Raw genomic sequence first — 13927 nt, forward strand, 5'->3', positions numbered from 1 at the left:
GGGAAATCATGTTTGGCAAATATATTAGAGGTTTTTGAGGGTGTAACTAGCCGGGTAGATAAGGTAGAAGTAATGGATGTAGTATATTTGGCTTTTCAAGAGGCATTTGATAAGATGCAACACAAGAGGCTGTTACACAAGATTAGGGCTCATGGGATTGGGGGTAATATATTAGGTTGAATTGAGGATTGGTTAACGGGCAGAAAACAGAGAGTAGGAAAATATGGATCATTTTCGGGTTGGCAAGTTGTAACCAGTGGGGTGCCACAAAGATCAGTTCTTGGGCCTCAGCTATTTACAATCTATATCAATGACTTAAATATGGGGACTGAGTGTAATGTATCCAAGTTTGCTGACTATACAAAGCTGGGTGGGAAAGTAAGCTGTGAGGAGGATGCAAAGAGGCTGCAAAGGGATATAGACAGGTTAAGTGATTGGGCAAGGAGGTGGCAGCTGGAGTATAATGTGGGGAAATGTGAAATTATCCACTTTGGTAGGAAGAATAGAAAAGCAGAATATTTTTTTAAAATGTGAGAGACGAGTAAATGTTGGTATGCAAAGGGATTTGGGGATCCTTGTACATGAACCACAGAAAGTTAACATGGAGGTACACCATGTAATTAGAAAGGCAAATAGTATGTTAGCTTTTATTGCAAAGGGTTAGAGTATAAGAGTAAGGAAGTCTTGCTACAATTACATGTGGCTTTGGTGATATCACACCTGGAGTACTGTGTACAGTTTGAGTCTCCTTGCCAAAGGAAGGATACACTGCCTTAGAGAGGATGCAACAAAGATTCGCTAGATTGATTCCTGGGATGAGAAGGTTGTCCGATGAGGAGAGATTGAGTAGAATGGGCCTATTTCTCAGGTTTAGAAGAATGAGAGGCGAGAGGTGATCACATTGAAACATATAGCAGGTGTTAAGTATGTGTATTGTATTGAACAATTAACACAAAGACTTAAACGTATAACTCAAACAGGTCTTTACTGGTTGGAGGTAGGGACTACACGTAGGTCTTTACTTCATGCCCACAGGCGGGAACTGAGGGGAGATCAGTACCCACAGTACTATTTATACCCCTATGGCCAGGAGTGGTACTGCGTATCACTACGCCCTACAAGTAGTGCAGTCCTGTCCATAGGTTTAAAGTAGCACACATATTACATACACAACAGCAGGATTGACAGGGTAGATGCTGAGAGGCAATTTCCCTGAACTGCAGAGTCTAGAACTGGGGGTTATAGTCTCAGGATAGGGGATCGACCATTCAGGACTGAGATGAGGAGAAATTTCTTCACTCAGAGGGTTGTGGATCTTTGGAATTCTCTACTTCAGAGGGCGGTGGAGGCTCAGTCGTTGAGTATATCAAAGACAGAGGTCGATAGATTTTGAATATTAAGGGAATCAAGGGATATGGGGATAGGGTGGGAAAGTGGAGGAGAAGATCAGCCATGATCTTATCGAATGGCGGAGCAGGCTCGAGGGGCCATATGGCCCACTCCTGCTCCTATTTCGTATGTTCTCATGAAAATAGTCTGCAGATTTGTCCGATGCCTATAGTGCTATCTAAACTTGATCAGGTAAAGTGGAAAAGAACTTTCAATTAACAGATTATTAAGGTTGCAGTTCCCCGAAGTAAAACTTCACAAGAGTTGGTGATACGTTGACAGACTGTAGAAAGCCTAAAGGTGATTTCCTTTTTACCCAACGGTCCATCTTTCACACACATAAATATTATAGAATTAGTTAACTTTGATCTTGAATAAACTCTAATCTTCCTCACTGTAGATGTCACAGACAGCACTGCACTTACATTGGGAAATAATAAACAGTGCTTGCACCTGTGTGAAACAGCCAGATGACATCCAATTACAACCTGCAAAATTCAAGTGTTTGTGAAGTTGCTGTAAAACATCAATAATATAATGTTGATAACAGTAGGGTAAAACAAGTAAGCATAATAAGGAGCCATATGCACATGACTGAAAGTAAATGAATCATTTCTGCGTGTTAGGCTAATTTTCTGTGGGTTTAAATTTTCATTTTTTAACCAATATGTGATGTGTGCTGCAATATTCTCAAGACACACAAATGTTACAAATTAAATTTAAATGCATGAACAGTAAATTATGTTTTATTACATCGATAAAGATAACTGATGCAACTTTTTGGGCCAATAATGCGGTCCCACTGTAGCAGTAGCAGGACCCTTGTTCTTCTGGCAACGTACGTGCCTGCATGGAACTGAGCTATTCTTGTGCAGCTCACTTATGCCAGGTTAGCGTACTTACATATTACCATATTGTGCATGACGCTCAGGAACGCACAAGGGCCAGGAGTGGCCTATCCGACGCCAACAGCTCTTGAAGAGCTACTGGTCAGTTTTAAAGAGGAACTCGCTCAAAATTCCTAAAATGTTACAAACGAGATGCAGAAACAGGTAGGGTTTTTAAGAGGCTATCTGTAACAATTTCATGCAAAGCAGCTCAGCACATTAACATTTTAACAGGTAAGAACCAAAGAAGTCACTCCTATTCAAGCTAAAGGACATTACATAAAGGAATAAAAACAGAAAATCAAGGCGGCGTTTCTGGGAGAATTCTTGGGTTACACCAGGACTTCTGTCCTATATGGCCTCAATGTAACTCTTGCCAGCTGCAAGCCCAAAACCTTTAAGAAACAAAGTTAATTGATCGTGAAGGAGACAGATTACCATATTGTGAAAAACTCCTGGCTCCCATTGGAGCTGAAGGCGATGTTGACAAGTTCTTTCTTTGGACCAGGAAGGGTCCAGGAGTTGGTGGATCAGCTGTGGATCACTTCCTCTTTTAAAGAAGGATCGGGGCAGGTACAGCCAAAGTATCCAGAAGTAGTCAGCAGGTCAGGCAACATCTGCGAAGAGAGAAACAGAGTTAACGTTTCAGGTCGATGACCTTTCATCAGAACTGGAAGATGTTGGAGATGAACAGCTTTCAGGTAATTGCAGAGCAGAGGAAGGTGCTTCACACACAGCACCCTATTCATATGGGCACTGAACGTCTAGTACACTGTTCAGGTGCTTCAAGTGCATTATGTGACAATCCCCTAATAAACGTAACATTCATACCGATAATGTGTTCAGCAGCTGGTAGTTGTCCAGGCTTTTAGCAGTGCATTACTGCGCACCCTGTGCACCAGGTGCTGAGTTAGGCCTCAGTGCCCCAGTGTGTGTAGTACTGTGGATGTGAAGATTGCATTATTAGCTCTTTCATGTATGCAATCTTTGTCTGTAATATTGACCAATCAGATCCCAACACGCCAGGTTGGTGCGATACAGCAGGCGAATTAGATCCCCACAAAACATGAGAGGCAGCCATTTTCTATTTGCACAAAATGTATTTGATGTAGAAATATTTTTTAACTCTGGAGTTTGCTGAAGAAAAATGAAGTCAGGACTCTGTTGCAACTTCAGCAGAATTCTTTACTTTATTTAATGTTTCTTTGAAGCAATGTGGTTGAGGAAAACATAAAGGAAGAGCGGCAGAATAGTAAACAGGTCACAAGGGCTACTGTACAGTAAATCGAGTCAAAGCATGGCTGCAGAGTGGAGAGGAAAAATTATGAACTAAAATAAAATCAGAGAGGGAGGGAGGGACTAAGCTCACAGGGGAAATAAACAGATTTGGAGATGGAGGGTGTAACCAGGGACAGAGCAACTGACTCCACTTCTGATCATAATATGTAGAACACCACCCACCACACAAGTGGGGACAGGCAACAGCCAATCTGTATAAATATTGAGCAATACCTCAGATCAACCAGCCATAAAATAATTGTAATCAAGTTGTCTCAATCAGAGCTATTATTATTTCATCTTAAACATGTATTGGCAGAACCTTACTGGAATTAGTGCACCTGGTACTAATAAAGAGTAGATTGCATCATTTCTCTCGATGGCAACTTATTAATATTTTGTACTCAAAGTTTCACTGAGGTAGATGCCCTTGGCTTTGTATAGGAACAGGTTAAAGCAATTGCAGCAATTGCATAAGGGTCAACTGTTTCATTTTTTTGTTAATTCATTCTCAGGATATGGACATTGCTGGCAAGCCCATCCCTATTGCTCTTAAAAGGTGGTGGTGAGCCGCCTTCTTGAACTGCTGCAGTCTGTGTGGTGAAGGTACTCCCACACTGCTGTTAGCTAGCGTGTTCTAGGATTTGAAGGTATGCAGAATCATGTTTTTTGAAGCCTCAAACAACTTTAGAACATGTCTTGTTTGAACACCTGCTCTAACTTTCAGAATTGGTTTTATTCCAACTGTAAACATTTAATCAGAAAGCAGGTAGGAGGTGATACCCTGGAATGATCCACAGCTGTGACAGCTCTGCTGCTTCATGTGAGTCAGCAGATGGCATATCCGCCCAAATAAGAACATAGATGAGCTGGATTCTTGTTTTTTAGGGGTAAAATAGCCGAGAAGCATTAAGTTCATTTTGTTAAGCGTATTGTAGACTCTTCCACAGTCAGCCCCAGACCTTGCAGGGTACTTGGCACACTCCCAAATGAAAGCAAGAAACAATGGTACGCCACTTCATTCAATTATATACCCATCAGGCTCAAATCCCAGGGCTACTAACATCTGCTTCTGCTCACTCATACTCTATGTCTCACCTGGTGCCCTTCTCAAACTTGCTATCTGAATACCCAGGGCTGAATATACCTGTGCCAATAGTTGCTGCAGAAGGATTAAGTGACATAAGAACATAAGCAATAGGAGCAGGAGCAGGAGTAGGCCATTTGCCTTCGAGCCTGCTCCACCATTCAGTAAGATCATGGCTGATTTTCTACCCCATCTTCACTTTCCTGCACTATCCTCATATCCCTTGATTCCCTTAATATTCAAAAATCTATCGATCTCTGTCTTGAATATACTCAACGACTGAACCTCCTCAACCTTCTGGGGTAGAGAATTCCAAAAATTCACCACCCTCTGAGTGAAGACATTTCTCTTCATCTCAGTCCTAAATGACCGACCCCTTATTCTGAGACTGTGACACTTGGTTCTAGACTCCCCAGCCAGGGGAAACATCCTCCCTGCATCTACCCTATCAAGCCCTGTAAGAATTTGTATGTTTCAATGAGATCACCTCTCATTCTTCTAAACTCTAGCGAATATAGGCCTAGTCTACTCAATCTCTCATCATAGGACAATCCCACCATCCCAGAAATCAGTCTGGTGAACCTTGGTTGCACTCCCTCTATGGCAAGTATATCCTTCCTTAGGTAAGGAGACCAAAACTGTACACAATACTCCAGGTGTGGTCTCACCAGGGCCCTATATAATTGCAGTAAGTCGTCTTTACTCTTATACTCAAATCCTCTTGTAATAAAGGCCAACATACCATTTGCTTTCCTAATTGCTTGCTTTACCTGCATGTTAACTTTCAGTGATTCATGTACAAGGACACCCAGGTCCCTATGAACACCAACATTTCCCAATCTCTCACCATTTAAAAAACACTCTGCTTTTCTATTTTTCCTACCAAATTGGATAACTTCACATTTCTCCACGTTATATTCCATTTGCCATGTGCTTGTCCACTCACTTCGCCTGTCTATATGCCCTTGAATCCTCCTTGCATCCTCCTCACAACTTACATTCCCACCCAGCTTTGTATCATCAGCAAACATGGATATGTTATATTTGGTCCCCTCATCCAAATCATTGATATAGATTGTGAATAGCTGAGGCCCAAGCACTGATCCTTGTGGTGCCCCACTAGTTACAGTCTGCCAACCCAAAAATGACCCACTTATTCCTACTCTGTTTTCTGTCCGTTAACCAACCCTCAAACCATGCTAGTATATTACCCCCAATCCCATGAGCCCTAATTTTGTTTAATAACCTCTTGTGTGGCACCTTATCGAATGCCTTCTGTAAATCCAAATACACCACATCCACTGGTTCCCCCTTATCTATTCTGCTAGTTATAACCTCAAAAAACGCTAACAAATTTGTCAAACACGATTTCCCTTTCATAAATCTGTGTTGACTCTACCCAATCCTATTATTATTTTCTAAGTGCCCTGTTACCACGTCCTTAATAATAAATTCTAACATTTCCCCTACTATTGATGTCAGGCTAATTGGTCTGTAGTTCCCCATTTTCTCTCTCCCTCCTTTCTTAAATAGTGGGGTTACATTTGCTACCTTCCAATCCATGGGAACTGTTCCAGAATCTATGGAATTTTGGAAAATGACAACCAATGCATCCACTATCTCTATAGCCACCTCTTTCAAAACCCTAGGATGTAGGCCATCAGGTCCAAGGGATTTATCGGCTTTCAGTCCCATTAATTTCTCCAGTACTATTTTTTTACTAATATTAATTTCTTTCAGTTCCTCATTCTCACTACAGCTTTGTTTCGCCACTATTTCCCGGAAGTTTTTTGCGTCTTCTTCCATGAAGACAGATACAAAGTATTTGTTTAATTTCTCTGCCATTTCCTTATTCCCCATTATAATTTCTCCTGTCTCAGCCTGTAAGGGACCCACGTTTACGTTCGCTAATCTTTTCGTTTTTACATAGTCTGTTTTTATGTCTCTCGCCAACTTACTCTCATATTCTATTTTCCCTTTCTTTATCAATTTCTTGGTCCTCCTTTGCTGAATTCTAAAATCCTCCCAATCCTCAGGCTTACTACGCTTTTTGGCAACATAATAAGCCTCGTCCTTTGATCTAATACTATCTTTAACTTCTCTTATTAGCCACGGTTGGACCACTTTTCCTGTGGGGTTTTTGTGCCTTAAAGGAATGTATATTTGTTGTAAATTATGTATTAATTCTTTAAATGCTAGCCAGTGCTTGTCTACCATCATACCTTTTAATGTAGTTTCCCAATCTACCGTAGCCAACTCGCCCTTCATACCTACGTAGTTTGCTTTGTTTTGATTTAAGACCCTAGTTTTGGATTTAATTAAATCACTTTCAAACTCAATATAAAATTCTATCATATTATGGTCAGTCTCCCCTAAGGACCCCTTTGCTACAAGGTTATTAATTAACCCTTTCTCATTGCACAATACTAGATCTAAAATCACCTGTTCCCTTGTTGGTTTCACAATATACTGATATAGAAAACTATCTTGTGTACATTCCATGAATTCGTCCTCCACACTATTACTGCAGATTTGGTTTGCCCAGTCTATATGTAGATTAAAGTCCCCCATGATTACTGTATTACCCTTGTTACATGCGCCTCTATTTTTCTGATTTATACTCTGCCCTACATTACAACTAATGTTTGAGGGCCTATAAACAACTCCCACCAATGTTTTCTGCCTCTTGCTGTATTTTAGCTCCACCCAAACTGATTCTACTTCTTGATTTTTGGAGCTAAGGTCCTTTCTCTCTATGTTTTTATCCCATCCTTTATTATCAGGACTACCCCTGTTCCTTTTCCATTTTGCCTATCTCTTCTAAAAGTTAAGTATCCTGGAATATTTAGTTCCCAACCTTGGACACTTTGCAACCACGTCTCCGCTATGGCTATGAGATCAAACCTGTTCATTTCTATCTGCGCTATTAGTTCATCTATTTTGTTGCGAATGCTTCACGCATTCAGGTATAGTGCCATTAGCTTTGACTTATTTCTCTTTTTCCCTGATGTCGCCTCAGTCACTGATGCCTTATTACCTTTGTTACTCTCTCGGTTCCTTCCTGACCCACTCTGCTTATTATTACCCAAAACTCTACTCTGCGCTAGAGCCTTGACATTTTTCTCTCTGCTTTTAAATTTACTCTTTCCTGAATCCTCGCCCCCTCCCCCCCCGCCACTTCATTCGTTTAAAGCCCTGTCTACTGCCCTAGTTATTCAGTTCACCAGAACATTGGTCCCAGCCCGGTTTAAGTGGAGCCCGTCCCAACGGAACAGCTCCCTCTTTCCCTGGTACTGGTGCCAGTGCCCCATGAACTGAAACCCCTTCCTCCCACACCACTCTTTGAGCCGCGCAATTAAACCTCTAATCTGTTTGTCCCTATGGCAATTTGCGCATGGCTCAGGTATCAATCCAGAGATTATTACCTTTGAGGTTCTACTTTCTGGCTGCAGTGAAGGGTTGGCTTTTTGAGTGTCAGCAGGTCCTTCAGCTGCTTCTTGCAGTTTTCCTATTGAAACAGAAAAGGAACATATGTTAAACTGCTGGCAAGATGGGGTGCTAGAATGCAGTGGGTGAGTAAGAAGAGAAAGAATAACAGGAATAGGATGGTTCTAGCCCAGAGCATTGGCGATGTCTCCTGCACCACCATGGCTCTCTCTTTCTATGCGCTCAGGCCCCAGGATGTTGAGCATAGCCTGTTCAAACTGACTCAAAGGTCTAATTCAATTGGCCCTGCTCTGGATCAGATTTACTCCATTTCTGTTTTGCGAGCAGATGAACACTGTTGAGTTGTTGGAGGTTTGAAGTGCAGGTAAAGAATGAAACCTAATATCAATCCTATACGGCAGCTTGTGTAGGAGTAAATGAACATGCATTCTGCAGCTAGTGTTGTAGGGTTGGTTTGTGGGCTTACCGTTCCAAATAGTAATGCATCAACAGTTCCGGTTTGAAGTGGCAGTATTAAAACATGCCATGCTGCAGTATGGGCATGCATGTGAAGATTGGAAAGAACTTTGTGAGGGCTTACCCAACAACCACAGTCATGGTTTGTTACAGTTATCTTTTGCTCACGATTTATCTGTACAGAACCAGCTGTCAAGCATTACCTGTTATTGCGTTCGCTCGAGATTTAGTTGTACAAAACCTGATGCAACTATTATTCGTATTGGTGATTATCAATTTTGTTCGACTCAGGAGCAGAGGGAATCACCAAACAGGCATCTTTGACTTAAGTCCTTTTCATAGTTTATTTAATGGTTTTACAATTTATAATTCATCAAGCAGTATTAGTACTACTTGACCTTCAATACTCTGCCCTCCCAAAGCACAACCTGGGTCTGCACACTTGAGCAATGCCTTGGTCCTTCGGTTCCACATCTAACATTGATTAGCAATCCTGTCTCGATATTCCAGGCCTGCTGCTGGCTCCTCTTGTCTGACAAAACCAATTCACCTATCCTCTACAGACTTTTTATAATCCACTTGTCAGGACCAGACCCATGGCTTACTTATCATATTTGAACCATAAGGGCAGACCTCTGACATCTGTTATTCTCCTTATCTTGTTTTTAACCCTCCTTAATGTCTGTTTGCTTGTCAGCAGTCCCTTGTCATTCTTTGGCGCTTTGTCATATCAGCATATGCTTTAGTCGCATTTTTAACCATGAGCGTGTCTTCATATAAGTAACAGTTCACTCTCTACATATCAGAATGTTGTCTTTTCTGTCTGTTTCTGTCAGCAATGTCCTTCTTTCATCCTTATTGTAGTCTATTACATCATCAATGTCCTTGTTTTGCATGCCAATAAATTCCAGCCAGCATAGGAATCTAACCATTTCAATTTGACGTGGAAATCTAACCTTTTTCCCCATATAGAACCATTTATTTTTACAGAAGCTTAATTTTACTTCAAACAGTGATACATCATAAAGAGGCATATATAATGACCCAGAAATTCGGGTCGGGGGCTTCCCGCGGGTGCAACCTCCGACCTGCACTTACCTAGCGCGCCAGCCATTGAGCTGTGGGCACGCGTGGGATTCCGATCCTGGGTTGCTCCAACTGCCGGCGCGCAGTGCTTGCATATCCCAAGGGCGCAGTTAGTTCGATGCATCCCCTGGGATCACGTGGGCCATGCAGAGCCAATGGTAGCAGGGAATGCCTATTCATAAAATTGACAGGAAGAGCTGTCAAAACCATAAATACTATAAGCCCCAAAACATCACTAAAACTTCAAATAATTTTTTTTAAAACATCACATTTTAAAAATAACTACAAATTATATAGAATAACTATTTTAAATAATAATTTACATTTTTGAAAAAAAAATTACATTTTCTAACGGGGCTAAAAATAAACGGCCTAGAAATTGAGTTTGCCTCCGCCAGGGCTGTAGCGCCCGAAATTTAGCGCCAGCGTTAATTGCCGCTGCGCCCGCCAAAAATTCAGCTGCGCCGCGCCCAGACGGCTGCGGGCGCTAATGGAGGGTGTCAGCGCCTCGCAATGGGCGCTGAATGCAGGATTGCGGCGCTAATCCCCCGCTGCGGCACCCGATGCGGTGCGGCAGGCTGGGGTACTGCAGGCCTCCTCCTTCTGTTAAGGAGGAGCTGCCTGCAGCCGACCGCTGGCATCGCACGAAAAATGAGCCCGGCACCTCGGAGAAGTGCCGGGCTCGAGGCCCACACACATCTGTGCCGCGGGGGGGTGGTGGAGGAGTCCGGGGAGGGAGGTGCGGGCAGGCGGCCGCCGGGAAAGCGGCCGGCCGCCGCGCCACCTTAATGCGCCGGCACTAAGTCCAGCAAGAAACTTTTGAAAAATCGTTGGTTGCGGCTGCCACGGGCGAGGCGGCCGCAACTGAATTTCGGCGTCCGGCCGCGTTACCACGGCAACCGGGACGCTGCGCACACCGATGACATCATCGGTGCCGGCGCAGCGCTACCGGCTAATGCCGATGGTAGGGCCCAAATCAATTTCCGAAGCGGCTATAATTCCGGCGCAAGGCCCTCTAGCGCCTCTAATTGGGCGCTAACCCCACTCAATTTCTAGGCCAACTTACCTTTCTTTAAAGTATTTAAAAATAATAAACCTGTGGAAAAAATGTTTTAATTTTAATTAATTCACCACTTACCTTGTTAAAAGCAGGCCTTGCACCTGCTTTTTACATGTGTAACTGCTGGAGACTTACCCTCCTGGGAAAACCTGGAAAAAGAACGTAAGTTCAATGCACATGCGCTGCCTCTCCGGCGCACGCGTTCCACCTCTGAACCCCTTCTTTCAAGGGAACAGAAGTTCCGGTTTCCCGCGCATGCACAGTGCATGCACGAAACCGGCACTTTCGTTGGGCCTACGCGTGAGTACTCAGCGCGTACTCACCCGTGGGGACCCGAATTTCTGGGCCAATGTTATACAACAGTTTAAAACAGTGAGAAGAAAATCGTGGTCCAACTATCATATAAGTGAAATGCTCACTAGTCTCAGCTTCTTAGACTTCCTCAAGCTGTTAAACAATTTTCTTAGAATCATAGAATGGTTACAGCACAGGAGGCCATTCGGCCCATCTAGCCCATGCCAGCTCTCTGCAAGAGCACTTCAGCTAGTCCCACTCCCCCTGCCCTTTCCCCATAGCCCTGCAATTGTTTTTCCTTCAGGTCCTTATCCAATTCCCCTTTGAAAGCCATGATTGAGTCTGCCTCCACCACCCTTTCAGGCAGTGCATTCCAGATCCTAACCACTCACTGCGTGAAAAAGTTTTTCCTCGTGTCGCCTTTGGTTCTTCTGCCAATCAACTTAAATCTGCATCCTCTGGTTCTCGACCCTTCCGCCAATGGGAAGAGTTTCCCTCTATCTATTCTATCTACTGTAGATGCTTCATGATTTTGAACACCTCTATCAAATCTCCTCTCAACCTTCGCTGCTCTAAGGAGAACAACCCCAGCTTCTCCAGTCTATCCATGTAACTGAAGTCCCTCAGCCCTGGAGCCATTCCTGTAAATCTTATCTGCACCCTCTCTAAGGCCTTCACATCCTTCCTAAAGTGCGGTGCCCAGAATTGGACACAATACTCCAGTTGAGGCCGAATCTGAACCAGTCTTTTATAAAGATTCATCATAACTTCTTTGCTTTTGTGCTCTATGCCTCTATTTATGAAGCCCAGGATCCTGTATATTTTTTTAACCACTTTCTGAACCTGCCCTGCCACCTTCAACGATTTGTGCACATATACCCCCAGGTCTCTCTGTACCCGCATCCACTTTAGAATTGTACCCTTTAGTTTATATCCCATTCCTTTGCTTGTTGGGCACAGCACTGACTGTCCACCACCTCATGGAGGTGCTCTACAGCGGGAACTTTGAGATCCCAAGCAAGGAAACCCTGTTTTGCGGCTCCACAAGCACTTCCAAAGCAACATAAGAAAGTGAAGGCGTTCTGTGCTTTCAGTAGTCACTTGCAGGTTTGTACCTAGCTGGAATTAAACAGCTTGTTTAAATAGCAGCCTTTATTAGCTGCAGCTGTACACTGGTGCCCATTCCCTTGTGACAGAAAGCTCCCACTGGCAGGCCCAATCTGGACCAATAGGTCGTTGCACATAATTAGGCTGACCTCCCAAATCCTTGCAATGTCAGCCTCGCACAACTTTAACAAACACAAAGCTCCAATTCCACCACTTCAGCACCAGGTCCAGAACATGTATAGTAAAGTATAGAGTAATTTGCATAACCTTGCTATTTTAATTTCTAAAACATTGTTTGCTACATCCTTGCTAAAACAAATGGTGTCAGTGGAGCACTTTTTGTATATATCTTTAACACCCACTTCTCTCTTTCGTGTCCATACATGTCCTGTGCTTTGACTTTACAGTAATATTCATACCTTACCTTTGTGCTCCTTAAGTTGTGCAGCTTCTTCTGGTGCATGAACCAGGTCCTCAGTGTCACTGAGACCGTGTACACTTTTGTCAGTGGAATATTGCCATACATAGCACCTTCTTTGTATATGTGTGGGCTACCTTCCCCCATTAAAGATAACCTTTTATCACGCTATTAAAACAGCTTACCTCATTGTTCAATAGGCTTTTGCTCTTTTGTTGTTCAGCCTTTTGCATTTCCATAACTGATTTTTTTGACGTTATCAGGATTAAGTGCTTGCCGGCTACTTCAGAAACTCTGGCCAAGAATTTGCAGAAAAAATAGTGGCCTGTGAACTACGCATGCCATTAGTAATTTGTAAATTGGCCAGAAACTTGTGGTGAGGAAAAGATAGCCCTTTGAATTGCAAATCACCGCACGTTGCTAGCCGATTTGTGCTGCTCTGCCATTAACTTCGCGAAAAGGGCAGCTCACACTTAACCTCCCTGTGATTTTTATGAAGTTGCTGCATTTTCACATTAATTGACCATTAAACTCACCACAGAAAATTAAATCTAGTAATTAACAGTGTAAGTACCCTTTTAACGACATGGTATTTGTTAATGACTGCCAATCAACCTCTCGTGTCCAGAAAGTATACAGTTAAAAGTTTGGAGCCTCATTACTTCAAGTTGTCAATTGTTGGAGATTTTTAAAATGTCAATTTATAAAAACAATGTTTTCGTTTCCTTTCTGTCTCTCTTTCTCTCTCTTAATTCAATCTTTCTTTCCCTCTCTGTACCTGATTTGACACTGAATTCACCTACTCTAACTCACCCTCCTTCTCAGTCCTTCCTCTGTTAATTTCTCAATCCTTTAATCTCATTGGTTAAGGAGATACACTGTTTGTCCCGTTATTCACCAAGGTCCCAGATACTATTATCAGCTCGCACTTCCAGCAACTTGGTGGGCAAAATAAATTTTGAACTGAAGGAAGCAGAAACAAGTCTAAGTAACAGGGCACATTATGAGATGCCCCACTTCAGCAAATCCTGGGCCATTAAAGAAATTTTATTGCCAGTGCATTATGATAGTTGCAATGGAAAAGTAGCAGCCAAACAAAATTCTATTATCAGATGCCATGCTTTTTAAAGCTGTGTGCGCCTATACGTAGTTCAGTAAATTGGTGAAAGCCAGGCATTTCTGCTATTTTTCATGAAAAGAGGAATATCAGACTTTAGACAAGGGTTGAAGTCTGGCTATGGATAAAGAGAACAGAGGGGATATTTTATGAAACTCCACTCCCAATGTTGATATAACCTAATGCCTAGTTTGCAATCTACGGCCCTGTCTAGAAAGTCTCCACACTAGGGCTGTGATTTTATCAATGGTGGCGGGAGAGCTGGTTTGCAGGTTCCAGTCACGATCCTGGCTGCAGCCGT

At 42.8% G+C, this 13927-nt stretch overlaps 1 long non-coding RNA gene across 1 annotated transcript; it reads right to left on the minus strand.

The window, feature by feature from the left end:
- Positions 1-2021: 2021 nt before the first annotated feature.
- Positions 2022-13361, minus strand: LOC147102712 (uncharacterized). The gene is made up of 3 exons (XR_015073176.1): positions 12695-13361; positions 8067-8149; positions 2022-2893 (listed from the first exon to the last, which is right to left on the minus strand). It is a non-coding gene; the product is annotated as an uncharacterized LOC147102712 (long non-coding RNA).
- Positions 13362-13927: the final 566 nt, after the last annotated feature.

Source organism: Somniosus microcephalus, chromosome 21 (assembly GCF_052327205.1).
Source record: "Somniosus microcephalus isolate GS21.2 chromosome 21, FLI_Smic_1.0, whole genome shotgun sequence".
Lineage (NCBI taxonomy): Eukaryota > Metazoa > Chordata > Chondrichthyes > Squaliformes > Somniosidae > Somniosus > Somniosus microcephalus.